The 15,728-nt window shown below is 36.1% G+C and overlaps 1 long non-coding RNA gene across 1 annotated transcript in view; it reads right to left on the reverse strand.

Annotated features, from left to right (window-relative positions):
* Positions 1-3,427: 3,427 nt before the first annotated feature.
* The window catches only part of LOC116588191, a 43,515-nt gene continuing 31,214 nt past the window's right edge, over positions 3,428-15,728 (reverse strand). The window contains exon 4 of the long non-coding RNA XR_004284835.1: positions 3,428-3,514. This is a non-coding gene — a long non-coding RNA (uncharacterized LOC116588191). The remainder of the gene's footprint in view (positions 3,515-15,728) is intronic.

A 15,728-nucleotide genomic window follows, 5' to 3' on the forward strand; every position in this document is an offset into this window, starting at 1 on the left:
AATGAACTCTCAATGCTTACTTGGCTGCTTCTCAAAGCCTTTGGCTAGAAGGAAACATTTATAGAAATAATGAAGATATATTTTCTAGAATCTTTTTCGAAAAAGGTAAAATATGTCAGGTTGAAAAGACCTATAACGTACTAAAAAGGAAAAAAAAAAGTAAAAATCTACCCTGAGACATATTGGGGTAACACTATTTAATATCATAGATGAAGAGAGCATTTTTAAAAGTTTAAAAAGAGGAAGAACAGATAATATACGAAGTAATAAGAATTAAGCTGACTTCGGATTTTTCAGTAGCAACAACGCATGCAAGAAGATGGTGAAGAAATGTCTCTAAAGTGTTAAAGAGCAAGAAGTTAGAATCTAGAATTTTCTATGTAGCTATTAAAATGTGTTTGAAGGCATAATAAAATATTCGCAGATATATAAGACCTCCAAAGCTTTTCTGCAATAGAATTTGCCTTCAATTTTCAATTCTTACCACAAAGGCTAAAACAAGGTAAGCACTCAATAAATACACAGTAAAAAAAAAAAAAGGAAGGAAGAATGGAAGTGAGAAAGGAAGAAAGAAACCCTAATGTAAACCCAGTAATCAGTTTCATGAAAACACAGAAACACTTCCATATATGGTTGAATTGTATTTTCTACATAAAGACCTACATTAAAAACAACTTTGAACACTTAAATAAAAGAAGAGGCAAATTTAAAAAAAAAAAAAAGGTGGCAAGAGAAATAGAGAGTAAAGGTGATAAAATATTTTGATGAAGCTTATTGTTGCCTTTTTTAAATAGCTGAAACTATTTATTCATCCTTTAAAAAACTACTACATTATAACAAAAATTAACCTTAAAGACATTACCTAAGTGAAAAAAGTCATAGAAAGACAAATCTGCATGATTCCACTTTTGAGATATCTAGAGTAGTTAAACTCTTAGAAAGGAGAATGGTAGTTGAGGGGGTCGAGGGAGGCCTAGGGGAAGGAAAAAAGGGAGTTGTTTAATGGGACTGAAGTTCCAGTTACTTCTGGAAGATAAAAATGATTTAAAAAAAAAGATAAAAAAATGTTCTAGAGGTCTCCTGTAAAACACTGTGCATACAGTCAACACTACTACACTGTATACTTAAAAATGGTTAAGAAATAAAGTTTGTGTTATAGATTTTTTTTTACCACACTGAAAATTTAGCTGAAACCAGAGCTTTTATATCCGCAAGGAACTAGCAACACAGACTAGCTGCCTTTCAAGTTCTGCTTAGGAAACACATGGTGACTATTAATGTCTTGTTGTTGTTTTTTAAAATAACTAGCACTTTTTCTCCCATCTTCTTCTGAGTATCATTTCCTTTTTCCTTACTATTCTGACTTGTGTGACCCTGAGCTGAAACTAAGCTCATGACACTCCCTTTCTCAATGTTATGGAGTGAACTGTGTCCCTTCCAGGTTCATATATTGAAGCCCGAACTCCCAGTGCCTCAGAATGTGATTATATCTGGAAATAGGGTCTTTAAAAAATAATTAAGTTAAAGTAAGATCATAGTGTTGGGATCCAAATCCAATGTGACTGGTGTTCTCATAGGAAGGATGTGCATACACGGAGAAAAGGCCACATGAGAACACAGCAAAAAGGTGACCATCTTCAAGCCAAGGAGAGAGGCCTCAGGAAAAACCGAACTTGTGGACAACCTGATCTTGGACTGCTAGCCTCCAGAAGACTAAGAAAATATTTCTTTTTGCTTAAACCACGCAGCCTATGGTATTTGGTTATGACAGTCCTAGCAAAATAATATGCTCAGAAATCTTACTATGAACAAAGCCACTAACACCAAAGTAGTTGGTGTAATAGAGCAACTAATATTATGAGTATTCACTGGGTGGGCAGACAGACAATATATACATATAAAATTCAGTGTCAAGAAGCAGTCAGTACTATGAGGAAAACTACATGAGTAAGATAATAAAGTAATGGAGGATGAGTAGCTATTTTAAGGTAGTTTGGGAAGTAAGTATTGAGAAATATGTTCATTATGTGATTTTCTACAAAGTGTCAAAAGAAAAAAATTCTCTTTAATAGCAGCAAAGATTTTATGTGCCTATGAGCAATTGGTTCATTTTCACCATGTTCAAACCATGACATTTATAACTATTCACATGACCCACATATCATTTGTATTTGCACTTGTCAACCAGAGAGAAAAGACAAGTTACCAACAAAGGAAAGAAAATTGGACAGACAGCTGACAGTCTTAATAACAACAATGGAAGACAGAAAAAAGAGGGAAAATACTTTTTAAATGATGAGAGAAAAGACGATTATAAGATCATTTAAAATCATATTTTAAATTTAATCCCTCTGGTCCTAAAAACAAGTGTATCCCTATTATGGAGACAGATGTATTAGGTTACTAACGTTGAACATTTGAATTAGGATAATAGCTAATAAAAATGCCATCTGTGCTACCCCCATAATATACAAATAATCTCTAATCCTCAAAATAATCCTAATAGTAGGCATTATTATCTTTATAAAACAGAACCAATGACTCAGAAAGGTAAATTATGTAAAATCATACAACTAATTAAAAGCAGATTTAAGACTCAGATCTACTATTACATTTCAAAGCCATTATTGTATGTATACCACTGGGCTCTCCTAATTCTTGACCTAAATTTGTGTTCATCAAGCAAACTTTGTATTATAACTACAAAGAATAATTACAAAGAATAATTACAATTATTCTTATATAAATGTTCTCTTTAGGGAGCAAAATTGCACACTGATTTTTCATAAAGTTCATGTAAGAACTATATTTGGAATATTAGAGAGTTTATGTAAATTTTATTTACACAAATCTTTAGAATGTATCTATAATCAGAAAATTAGATGTATTCATAGTTACAGAAGCATGAATCTTATAAAACCTATTTTGTCTAGTTATATGACTAAAGTATCATCTTCAATAAGTAAAGTACTGACTTATCAGAAGAACATAAAACTGGGATTTTTTTTTTTTCCAGTAGAGATGAAATGTTAGTACCACTCTACCTTGTTTTCTTATTTTTCTTACTCACCCACACTTCTGTGGCTGTGTTTAACTAGGCCATGGAACATTCTGACCCACAAAAAATCAAATGCATGTCCTTGGCCTCATTAGAACAGTTTCACTAATCATCATTATCCAAATTTACATTTTAAAAATTCCAATAGCAATTATTGTCTTTAGAATTCTTTTGGTGATTAATCATGTACTGCTTTGTGACAAACCTATTGTTCTCTTGAACTGTTAACTATTTTGTTATTTATCTTTATGCTACAATCCTTCTTTCATATTATCACAAAATTATCTCCGCAAAGCACAGATACTATGATCATGCTATTGTCCTGCTCAAAAAGTATGAAAGGCACATCTTCACGATTCCCTCTGGCTTCAAGGCTTCCTGCTTCCTCTGAATTGGTTCATTTTAGAGATCATGACACTGTTCCACCTGCACATTCTGTTCTTCCCAACAGGGGCCCTGTGGTAGACAAAGTAACAGGCTCCCAAAGATGTTCACATACTAATTTCCAGAACCTGTGAATATGTAACCTTGCTCTGCAGTTGTTAATAAAGATCTTGAGAGATTAACCTGGATTTTGTAGGTGAGCCCAATGTGATCATCCAAGTCCTTACAATGGAAGAAGGGAAGCAGGAGAGTCAGTCTGAGAAGACTTAAAGACAGAAGCAGAGAACAGAGAGAGAGATTTGAAGATATGATGCCATTAGGTTGGAAATAAAGCCTCTAGAACCTAAAAAAGACAAAGACAAGGCCCTAGGGCCTTCAGCCCTGCTGATATCTTCATATAACTTTGTAGGACCCATTTACGGATTTCAGAGCTCCAGAACTGTAAGATAATAAATGTGTGTTGTTTCAAGCCACTAGTGGTAGTTTGTCATAGAAGCAATAGGAAACCAGTACACACCCATTTTTGGAAATCGGTCTCTCAACTTGTAAAACAGGATTCTCAGAGCTTTATTGAGGATTTGGGGACATAGAACAGGGAGTTTTCATTTCAGAATAATGAACATTAGAGATATCTCTGCTTTTAAAAATGTTTACCTACAATTTTTTCTCTTTCTCTCTGTTATGCTCTTTCTCCTTTCCGCAAATTCTTATGATAAATAGAAGTTAAACTTTTTCCATTGTTTGTTTGACTTCTAATAATCCATCCTCTTAGGATCTCATTTCCAAGTCTGGTGATTCTATCAAACCATTTCCTCAATAAAATAAAAAAAAAAAAACTGATACCAACTGCTAACAGTTTTTTATATCTAACTGTATAAGGAATAATCTGAATCCAACATGTAAATTTTAGTCACAAATGTGGTTATATATAGATTATTTCTTTTAGATTCTCCTTCTGCTGAAGATGCCTGAGATTGTCTTTGAATTTTCTTAGGAAGAGGTTAATAGATCCAAACTTGTCAGGGCATTGTTTTTATTTGCTTTCCTTTAGTGGTAATAGTTTACATAAAATTATATGAAACATCACCAAATACTCTCTGTGGTTGATAGCATTTATTTTCAAAATGTTTGCCTACAATTTTTTCTTTGCTTTCTTTGTTTTTCTCATAGCCTGAAACTGAGGTCTCTGAAATAAAGTTATGACCGTGATGTAAGTTTTCAGAGGAGGGGCCATAGCAGATCCAAGGGATTATATTGGATTATATCAAACAACAGTTCTGGGAATACAGACTGCTAGAAAGCCAGCAACAAAGTAGGTGGTGAAAAATCAAGCACAAATCTTGACAAAGGAGTACCAGGAACACTATAGGATAAAAACATTATTAAGCCAATTTCTTGTCCTTATTTCCTAACCCATTAGAAAGTTAAAAGCAAAGTCATGGAATGCAATCAATATGGGTCAGGTCTAAGCTGCCTAGAGTTTTTCTTTTCTTTTGTATTTAAAAGAAAAATATGTAATTGGTTTGACAGGAAGAAACCAAAACTGTTAACTGTTCTATAAAGGAATTTATTTCATAAATGTCATTCTCCAGCTCAAGGTAAGAAAACTATGACACATAAGCCAAAGTCTGCATTTGATTTTATATTACTTGAGTGGAAACCTCCTATATCTAGAAAGCAAGGTTTTCTGGTATTTGATGCTAGCACACGCCATTCAAAATGGAGTTGTGTTCTTGACTTTAAAAGACTGGAATAGGATGCCTGGGTGGCTCGGTGGGTTGAGCCTCTGCCTTCGGCTCAGGGTCATGATCTCAGGGTCCTGGGATTGAGTCCAGCATTGGGCTCTCTGCTTGTGTGGGGAGCCTGCTTCCTCCTCTCTCTCTCTGCCTGCCTCTGCCTACTTGTGATAGGCAGTAGGCGGGGAGCCTTCTTCCTCCTCTCTCTGTCAAATAAATAAATAAATAACTCTTTAAAAAATAAAAGACTGGAATAATTGAACCATGATTAATATTGACTAATCAGGTCATCAAAATTTCAAAGGGCAAAGATAATATTTGATCATTGAAAATCCCATAACTCAAGTAAATAGACTGTGACACAAATATACATATATATTTATTTCTGATTCACTTCTACCACAGAAGGCTTAAATTACTCACAAAGGGGATTAGTCTTTTATTAGAGTCCTTACCCGAAAAACCAGCATATCTGAACTCTCCACCAAATCCTCAAATCTAAATTCAATGGACACAATATAGAAACATATCATTAAAAGAAAAGGAGGAAAATAAAAAGAAAGAAAGAAAGAAAAGGAGAGGCGGCTGGTGGCTTAGTGGTTTAAGCATCTGCCTTCTGTTCAGCTCATGATCTCAGGGTCCTGGGCCGGAGCCCCACATCACGCTCCCTGCTCAGCAGAAATCTGCTTCTCCCTCTGCTGCCTCCCCACACTCATGCGCTCTCTCTTTTTTTCCATCTCTTGTTTTGTCAAATAAATAAAATATTAAAAAAAAATAAACAGAAGAAAAGGAAAGCCAATAACAGAGATAATATCCAATAGAAATAGCACAGTAAACCAAATGCTTCCAAATGAGCCCACCTCAATGCCACATTTCATTTTGTGTATGAAAGTATGTTACACGGTATGTCCCAGCCTCAGTAACATGGCCCTCCACTGGCACTCTCTACTCAAGTCATTATTCCTGCAACTGCTAACAACCTGTTGTTGCTATAAGCTGCTCTCCAAACGTTTTGTTTTGTTTTTCTGAACTGTCTTCTACTCTAGTGTCTCCTATGTTTTCCTCTGCTGGAGAAGCAGATATCACCAAATATAATTCCAAGTGTATTACTGAAGAGTTTATACTATAATACATTCAATAGTTTATTTATTCATTCCCTTTTTTGATGGGCATTTGATCAGTTTCCAGGTTTTAGTTACAGCAAATAATATGGTTACCAACACTTGCATACAGGTCTTTGTGTGGAGACCTACTTAATTTCTTTTGGTAAATACCTACAGATGAAATGGTTGAATCATATGAAAGGTTAGTTTAACTTCATGAGAATTGTCAAGCTCTTGCCAAAAGTGGTTGTACCATTTCATATTCCTATCGACAGTGTATGAGAGTTCCATTTTCCAAATACCTTCTCCCAAATTAATCATTTTAATTTTAGCCATTCTAATAGGTATGTAGTTTTAATTTACATCTCCCTAATTATTAATGATGTTGAACATTTTCATGTGCATATTTGCCATTTTTAAATCTTTTTTTTTTTTTTTTTTAAAGATTTTATTTATTTATTTGACAGAGAGAGATCACAGGTAGGCAGAGAAGCAGGCAGAGAGAGAGAGAGGAGGAAGCAGGCTCCCCGCTGAGCAGAGAGCCCGATATGGGACTCGATCCCAGGACCCTGAGATCATGACCTGAGCCGAAGGCAGCGGCTTAACCCACTGAGCCACCCAGGCGCCCCATTTTTAAATCTTTTTAATTGTTTAAATGTTTTTGCTTATTTTTGTAGGTGGTTTTCATCCCATTAAGTTTTGAAAGTTCTTTTGTATTTTGTCTACAGATTATTTATCCAAAATATCTTATTTGAAAATATTTTCTACTAGAAATATAGCTAGTCTTTTGTTCTCCAAGTAATGCCTCTTGCAAGGAAAACAGGTTAATTTTGATGAAGTTCAGTTTGTCAATTTGTTAATAGATGGTGCTTTTTGTGTCATATCAAGAAAATGTCATGTAACCCAAAGTTTTCTCCTATGCTTTTCCGCATCTATTGAGAAAATCCTATGATTTTTTCTTGTTTAGTTTTTTAAAGTGGTGAATTACACTGATTGATTTTCAAATGTTAAATCAATTTTCTGTTTCTGGAATAAGCATCACTTTCTCATGATGCATTATCTTTTTCACATATTTTTATTGTATTCACAAAAACTTTTGTTTCAAGGTTTTCATCTACATTTATGAGGAATAGTTATCTGTGGTTTTCTTTTTTTGGTAATGTCTTGCTATCAAAGAAAATTTTGCCTCATAAAATGAATTGGGAAGAGCCCCCCTATTTAATTTTTTGGAAGAGTTTGCAGAGCATTGGGTCTCTATTTTTTCCTTAAATGTTTGGAGGGATTTCAGTGAAGGCATCTGAGACTGAAGTTTTCATTGTAGGATGGTTGTTAACTATAAATTCCATTTTTTAGTATAAAAGTCTATTTATTTATTTCTTCATTATTGAATTTGGTGGTTTGTGTCTCTGAAGGAATCTGTTCATTTCACCTGTTTCCCAATTTATTGGCATAATGTTGTTTTTAATTGTTAAAAACTGTCAAAGGCCAGATAGTTTATCCTACTTGCAAGCTAACAAGTTAGCCTGCCCCAGTATTGATAAAGATGTAGATATAGTTGTGAATATAGATACAGATATAGATATCTAGACAGAAGAAAGAAAAATTTTTTAGGATGAAAGATACCCTTTATTACTTACAGCAAAACAGCTGGACAGTGTTTTAGCACCAGTTCCCCCACCTGTCTCTGTGTGGCAAAATGAATGAAAGCCAGATGTTACTGCACACGTTGCAGGGATGCATCATGGGACATATCAAGTCTCAAAATTGTGAAACCTGGAGCTTATTTTTTTTTAAGATTTTATTTATTTATTTGACAGAGAGAAATCACAAGTAGGCAGAGAGGCAGGCAGAGAGGGAGGAAGGGAAGCAGGCCCCCTGCTGAGCAGAGAGCCCAATGTGGGACTTGATTCCAGGACCCTGAGATCATGACCTGAGCTGAAGGCAGTGGCTTAACCCACTGAGCCACCAAGGTGCCCCGAAACCTGGAGCTTAGACAGGTGCTGCTGGTATGTATGACCATTCTCCCCTCTGGAGAGAAGAAGGGAATTTTATTCTGAAATGTAAACAAATGCCCTCCAAAGAAAAGAGGGAAGCTCTTTATTACCTTAGAATATAAGAGGGGGTGCCTGGATGGCTCAGTTAGTTAAGCGTCTGCCTTCTGCTCCAGTCATGATCTCTAGGTCCTGGGATGGAGCCCCATGTTAGGCTCCCAGCTTAGCTGGAAGTCTGCTTCTCTCTCTCCCTCTGCCTTTCCCCCTGCTTGTGCTCTCTCTGTCTCTGTCTCTCTCTCAAATAAATAAAGAAAATCTTAAAAAAAAAAAAAAGAACATTAGTAAATATCTTCAGAGGAGACAAGTCTCTATATCTCTGGCTTCCAAGGTCTCTGTGACTCAAACATGCCCCCTGGTTTAAAGATCTGAACCAGGCAGACACAGGAAAACATTTAAGAGAAGTGTATGTATCAAATATTTCACATTCAAATCCTGTCTTCAGGGGGAGGCCGTCCCTAAATTCATTCAGTTATTATATCAAGAGCTGATATCATGAGACCACTGTTACCTAGAGGATGCCCAGACCTCCTCTTCTAATTTGATTAGAGGAATCTGATTCATGGATACATAATCATCCCATCTTGTGGTTCTGCAATCCATAAGCGGCTGTCACCATCTTTATGTTCTAGAATGGGGCTCCATATCTAGTTTCCAGTCAGAAGGAGAAGAAAATCTAGGGAAGGTCTGACTTCTTTCTCAAAGGCCTGTTGAGTCAGCCTCTGAAATGACCCCTAGTGAATTCCATCTCCTAGTTTTCATGTCCTATTGTAGTACTCTCCCATGTTGAATAGAGCTGACCTGTGTAAGTGATATGATATTGTGGCAATGATGATATATGACTTTTGAGCCCAGGTCATAGAATATATCTCAGCTTATGTTTTGCTCTTTTGCATCATTTGCTATGGGGAAAGCCAGCTACAAAGTTATAGGGATACTCAAGAGGTTTTTGGGGGAGTTCCATGTGGTGAGGAGCTGAGGAATTCTGCCAAAAGACCATATAAGTGAATCATCTTGGAAGTAAAAACTCCAATTCTAGCCAACCCTTCAGATGCCTACAGCTCCCACTGCAATCCTGACCCACACTTGCACAAAAGAACTGAGGTCAAGAGAGAGGATGAAATTTCACTAGTAATGATACCAGCATGGCTGGTACACAAATGGATGTGGAAGGAGCAGTTCACAGCACATGAATGTATGTGTGGGGGGAGGTTCTAGGTAGACAATTCCACAGAAAACACTACATTTCTCAATAAGTATCTAGTGAATGAATGAATAATTAAATTGGATTTCTCTACGAAAGGATATTTAAAATATAAAACTGTTAATGGGCATGAGATAGATGTACATGTCATGACATGGAAAGAGGTTCATCAAGATCAAAAGGTTCTGCACAGCAAAGGAAACAGTCAACAAAAGCAAAGAGGCAACCCACGGAAGGGGAGAAGATATTCGCAAATGACACTACAGAGAAAGGGCTGATATCCTAGATCTATAAAGAACTTCTCAAATTTAACCCCCCAAAAACAAATAATCAAGTCAAAAAATGGGCAGAAGGCATGAACAGACACTTCTCAAAAGAAGACACACAAATGGCTAACAGACACATGAAAAAATGTTCATCATCATTCATCAGGGAAGTTCAAATCAAAACTACAATGAGATACCACCTCACACCAGTTAGAATGGCAAAAATTGACAAGGCAAGAAACAACAAATGTTGGAGAAAGGGGAACCCTCTTACACTGTTGGTGGGAATGCAAGTTGGTGCAGCCACTTTAGAAAACAGTGTGGAGATTCCTTAAGAAATTAAAAATAGATCTACCCTATGACCCTGTAATAGCACTACTGGGTATTTACCCCAAAGATACAGATGCAGTATCTGTATCTGTATACAGAAGGGCCACCTGTACCCCAATGTTCATAGCAGCAATGGCCATAGTTGCCAAACTGTGGAAAGAACCAAGATGCCCTTCAATGGATGAATGGATAAAGAAGATGGGGTCCATATATACAATGGAGTATTATGCTTCCATCAGAAAGGATGAATACCCAACTTTTATATCAACATGGACGAGACTGGAAGAGATTATGTTGAGTGAAATAAGTCAAGCAGAGAGAGACAAGTATCATATCGTTTCACTTACTTGTGAAGCATAAGGAATAACATAGAGGACATTGGGATGTGGAGAGAAGGGGGAGACAAACCATGAGAGACTGCGGACTCTGAGAAACAAACAGGGTTTTAGAGGGGAGGAAGGTGGGGGGTTGGGTAAGCCTGGTTGTGGGTATTAAGGAGGACACATATTGCCTGGAGCACTGGGTGTGGTGCCTAAACAATGAATTTTGGAAAACTGAAAAGAAATAAAATAAAATAAAATGGGAAAGAAAAGAAAGAAGTTTGTGATTTACTATTCAGTGATAAAAGCAGATTACAGAACAGTCTGTAGAAAATGGCTCGACTTAGGGAAGCCAGTTAGTTAAGCCACTGCCTTCGGCTCAGGTCATGTTCCCAGGGTCCTGGGATTGAGTCCTGCATCAGGCTCCTTGCTCAGGGGAAAGCCTGTTTCTCCCTCTGCCTCTGCCTGCCACTCTGCCTGCTTGTGCTCTCTTTCTGACAAATAAATAAGTAAATAAAATCTTTTTTAAAAAAATGAAATGGCTCAACTTATAAAAGAAATAAATATGAATAAATGTATATGAATATATGTTATTTGAAATTTCTTTTACTATCTACTTTATATATACTGCATTATTTAAATTATTTATAGTACATATCTACTACTTTTACAGAGATATGTAATACAAGGCAAAAAGCAATACAAATAAATATATTCTTGGGAAAAAAAAACCTCTCTCTAAAATGCTTCACAAATCTGTCTCTTTCTCTTCCCGGCATACTACTACTTCCTTAATACAGTCCTCTGTCATTTACTACTTAGACCAGGATTCAGCATACTACTCCTATTTTATAACTGTGGGTATATGGTCTCTTCACAACTCCTCAATTCTGCTGTTGTAGTTTGAAAGCAACTAATGATAATACATAAACTATGGGTGTGGCTGTGTTCCAATAAAACTTTATTTACTAAAACAAGTAGTGGGCCAGCCCATGGGCCATAGTTTGCTGACCATTCACTTAGACTACTGAAACCACTAAATTCTCTAACTCTGATCCCTTTCACCATACTCTCCCATTTCATGCACTGTTTCTATGTATGTTATATAATCTCTTCACATCCAATGTTTTTGCTTAATTCTCATTTTCCTGGAAAAGTCTTAAATTTCTGGTGACCTCAGATCATTTTTTAAGACCAAGAAAGTCTTCATGACCCCCCAAAATAAAACTGACTGCTTTGCTCCAGTGCTCACAGTTTTTGTATGTAGCTTGATTGGCATCCTGTATTGTGATTTCCATCTGTGCCTCCCAGTCAGACACAGCATACCACAAGGGTGGAGGCTCTCCTTTTGAATTCCTGGAACTTAACAGAAGACAGAGCAGAGAATAGGGACTCAGAGTATTGGCTGAGTGAACAGAGAGAGAGGGACAGGTGTCTCTTCCAGCCCTTAGGCTTTCAAATTAGGTGCAGATAACTGCTCCTCCTAGCAGTACTTTTTCTCTTCACAATCCAAACAATCAATACCTGGCAGCTCAGATCTTTCTTTCTTCCTTCTTTCTCATATTTCTACATGATTAAAATCCCAGAGAAAACAAGACCATATAACTAATATCAACTTTATGATTCCAACTTGCTATCTGATCGAAAACAACACTATGCATTTATAAGTAACATCACTCAGGGGATGGTTCGTCTTTGCCCTCCTGTCCTAGTTATAAGGCTTTTTCCCCAACCCAGGTTCACTAGTTGGTGAACCACTTGATTATGAGGAGTATGTTTTTGAAAGGCTAAAAAATATTTAGTGCATATATGAGTAACTCCCTAAGGTACAGCCAGCAAGTTTGGAATGTGTCCCAGGTATGCTTGGGACTTATTCACAGAGTTTGTACACAGGAAAAGTCTTACCTTAGAGACAATAAACTATCAAAAAGCCCATTTTACTATTCAGCTTAACCTCTGTCAGCCCTTTAGATGGTTATCATCACCAATTTGCTGATGAGGAAACTGAAGCTCAGAATTGTTAAGCATCTGACCCAGTGTTATAGTGAACAAGGGGCTGGAGCTGCATCTCAAACTCAGCCCTTCAGATTTTAAAGCCCATATTCTTTCTTCATACATGGCTTATTCTCATCTTCCCTTGATTCTCCACATTTATACAAAACCCTTTGCATATAATTTAAAATGAGTAATCCAGTGCTAGAGTTTTTGCAGCTGACTTTCCGCTAAATAATAGTCAATTACACAAACCATTGTTAAATGGGGTTCAAAATGTTTGTCTGTTGAATATTTTTTAAAGGTTTAAAACTGAAAAGACAATTTTAAGCACCACTATATACCAAACTTTGTTGAGTAGTCCCCGGGTTTTGACTGGCAGTGAGATGGACTAGTCTGAGATGACCCACATCTGAAGACTGAGTAAACATCCATCCATAGGCAAGGCAGGTTGAGAGACTGGACCTGAGCTGCCCAGCATGGTCAGAGAACCTTAATGTCATTACAATGATGGGAAATTCAACAATAGATGGGATCTCCAGTAGATACACAGAACACAAAACGAAAGAACTAGAGATCTACTCATCATTCAAAAGAACCTGAAGCTGAAAATAGAAGCCATTCATAGGGGTAGGACTGAATCAAGAAAAAAGTACAGGACAAGCTCTGCTCCATAAGAGCTTATATACCCTTCTTAGAAACAAGGCTGGGACTCAGGCACAGGGGGATTAGACAACACATCAGGGGCAAGAACTCAGGTGAGTAATGAAAATGACAGCTGCTGACTTGATTAGGGGTCCTCCCATTCCTCCTTCCCAAGGCAGAAATGTTCCAAGCAGTCATACAGGTTGAAATCTAGAGGCAATGCATACAGAGCTCTAATAGTGAAGAGACAGGAAAAAAGAGACTGTGTCCAGTGTGCCTGTCTCCTTGATATGTCTCCCTAGTTCCCCCTCTTGCTTGCCTTTTTTTTCTCCTTGCTCCTTACTGTTCAAAGGGTTTATGTGGCCAAATTATGCTTTGGAGTATTTTCATTAATTCTTAAATGTTTATTTTTCTTATTCTGAATATTTAAAATAATTGAGTATCTTATATTTTAATAATGTTTAGTCAGCAGCCCTCTGTAGAATTTCTAACACTGCTTTAACAAACTTTTTATTCACTGGACTAGTTGCAATTAATCCAAGCTACACATACTGGATTCAGGTTTTTAAAAAAGCTCTACACTACCAAAAAAATTAAGATCATATATGTTTTCTAAATATTCACAAATGATTAAGTGGTTAATTATTTTGCATTCATTTGATGACATATTATGCACTAATTAAAATACTTAAAAATCACTTTAAAATTTTTAAAAATCTTTTAAAAAATTAAAATTTGAACCCATGGCTAAAACTAGGTAAAATTTTTGTGATTTTAAATGTTAAGAGAAATGGAAAAACAACAACAACACAAAACCATGGTTCATAGAGAGACAGAAAGACAGACAAATGGTGAATTATATTTTATCTTTTGGTATTATGTTACTTGGCATTGAATCATATTTCTTAAAATGAGATGTATGTCTGTCATTCATACTGTTTTTTAATGTTCAATTAGCCACAGTATAGTACACGATTAGTTTTTGATGTAGTGTTCAATGATTCATTAGTGAAGTATAACACCCTCTGCTCCTTCTCCTATACTTCTTGAGACAAGTGCACAAGCTCACGGCTCACGTAATATAGTCTGTTTCACAGAATTATTGCCCTAAAAATGTTCAGCTGTTCCACTATGATACTTTTAAAATAAGCCATTTTGAAGAATCTAGTGCCTTTGAGAAGTGAAGCTGTAACTCATGTATCTAAAACAAAACAAAACAAAACAAATTTTCCATGATAGACATGAAAGGAAAGTATCACTGAACATAGATTAGAATGCAGTGAGTTCAGTGAAATCTCTGGCTATGACCTCCTAATCAGCTCTGGTCCCCAGGTCTGTCCTTCTTCATCCTCCCACAAGAACCAGTTTCATTTGGAATTCAGAATTTGTCTCTCAGCTTCGGTATTCCTGCCAAGAACACCAAAAGTCTAACTTTTTTGTCCTTCTGCTTTCTGACATGTCATTTTTGGCTTCTAATTCAAATACACTTAAATCCTCTACAAAATTAAATTCTGATTAGGCATTCAGTTACCTCTTATTCCTTAAAAATAGTTTTCTTTTCTATGACTTTGTAGTAGCAGGCTGATAAAGGCCTGCTTACATGTGTGACTTTATTAAATTAATATACATTCAATGGAACTATTCAGATATGATTATTTTACTATTCAAAATATGTAATTTGTTTCCTTTGAGAAATCATTTATTCTTCCAACAAATAACTTCAATAAAACACCAAAGCCTAAGATTGAATATATGGATAGACTTTTCATCATGAGGAAATACAAATGCATATTAAAAAATACAGACTTTTCCCATAAGAATTTCTTAAGCATCAGTTCTAAAAAGATGAAGTAAAAGGTATTCTTATAATAGTATTAAAATTTGTGGCAGCTTAAACTGAAATAAGATTCTGATATGAAAATGTTTACTTTTTATTGTTGATAACTTCAGATTCATTGCCACTATATTGTTTTGGCTGCTAGCTATGACCCAGTTTTCATTTGTTTTTATGCTTTATTTATTTATTTTTAAATCCTATGACAAAAAAAAAACAAAATACTGAATGTTTTAAATAGCATCAAAGATTTTTATATTGACTATACTAAAAAAAAATAGTATTAATGAATATAAAATTGGAGTGCTGACCCTGAGGCAGAAGCATGCTTGGCAAATTCAAGGAGACAGGGTGATTGAAGAAAAGAGAGGGAGGGACGGGGTGCATAGAGAAGGTAAGGACAAAAAGTTAACCAAAGGGCTAGACAGGGCTATAGAGGTCTTTAGATTCTATTATGCATGCAATGGGAAGTCACTGGTGGGTTATGTGCAGGATGGTGACATGATTTTATTTATGTTTCCAAAGGCTTACATTGGCTGCTGTAAGACTACAGGATGTAGAAGACTAGAATCAGGGTAATGAGAATGGTAGCATGAGGGAGGTTGTTCCCTACTGAGTGGTAAGGTGTGGTTTGATTCTGGATCCAGAAACCTACTGATTATACCCTTTACCAAGTTCACTTACTGTTAACATGCTTTATCATTTCTTCATTTCTTCATTCTATCATTCTCCTTTCCCTCTCCCCTCTCTCGACTTGTTCAAATCTGAATTATTTGAGGGTGAGTTATATCCATGATACATCACAGCC

The sequence above is a fragment of the Mustela erminea genome, chromosome 4, assembly GCF_009829155.1.
Source record: "Mustela erminea isolate mMusErm1 chromosome 4, mMusErm1.Pri, whole genome shotgun sequence".
Classification (NCBI taxonomy): domain Eukaryota; kingdom Metazoa; phylum Chordata; class Mammalia; order Carnivora; family Mustelidae; genus Mustela; species Mustela erminea.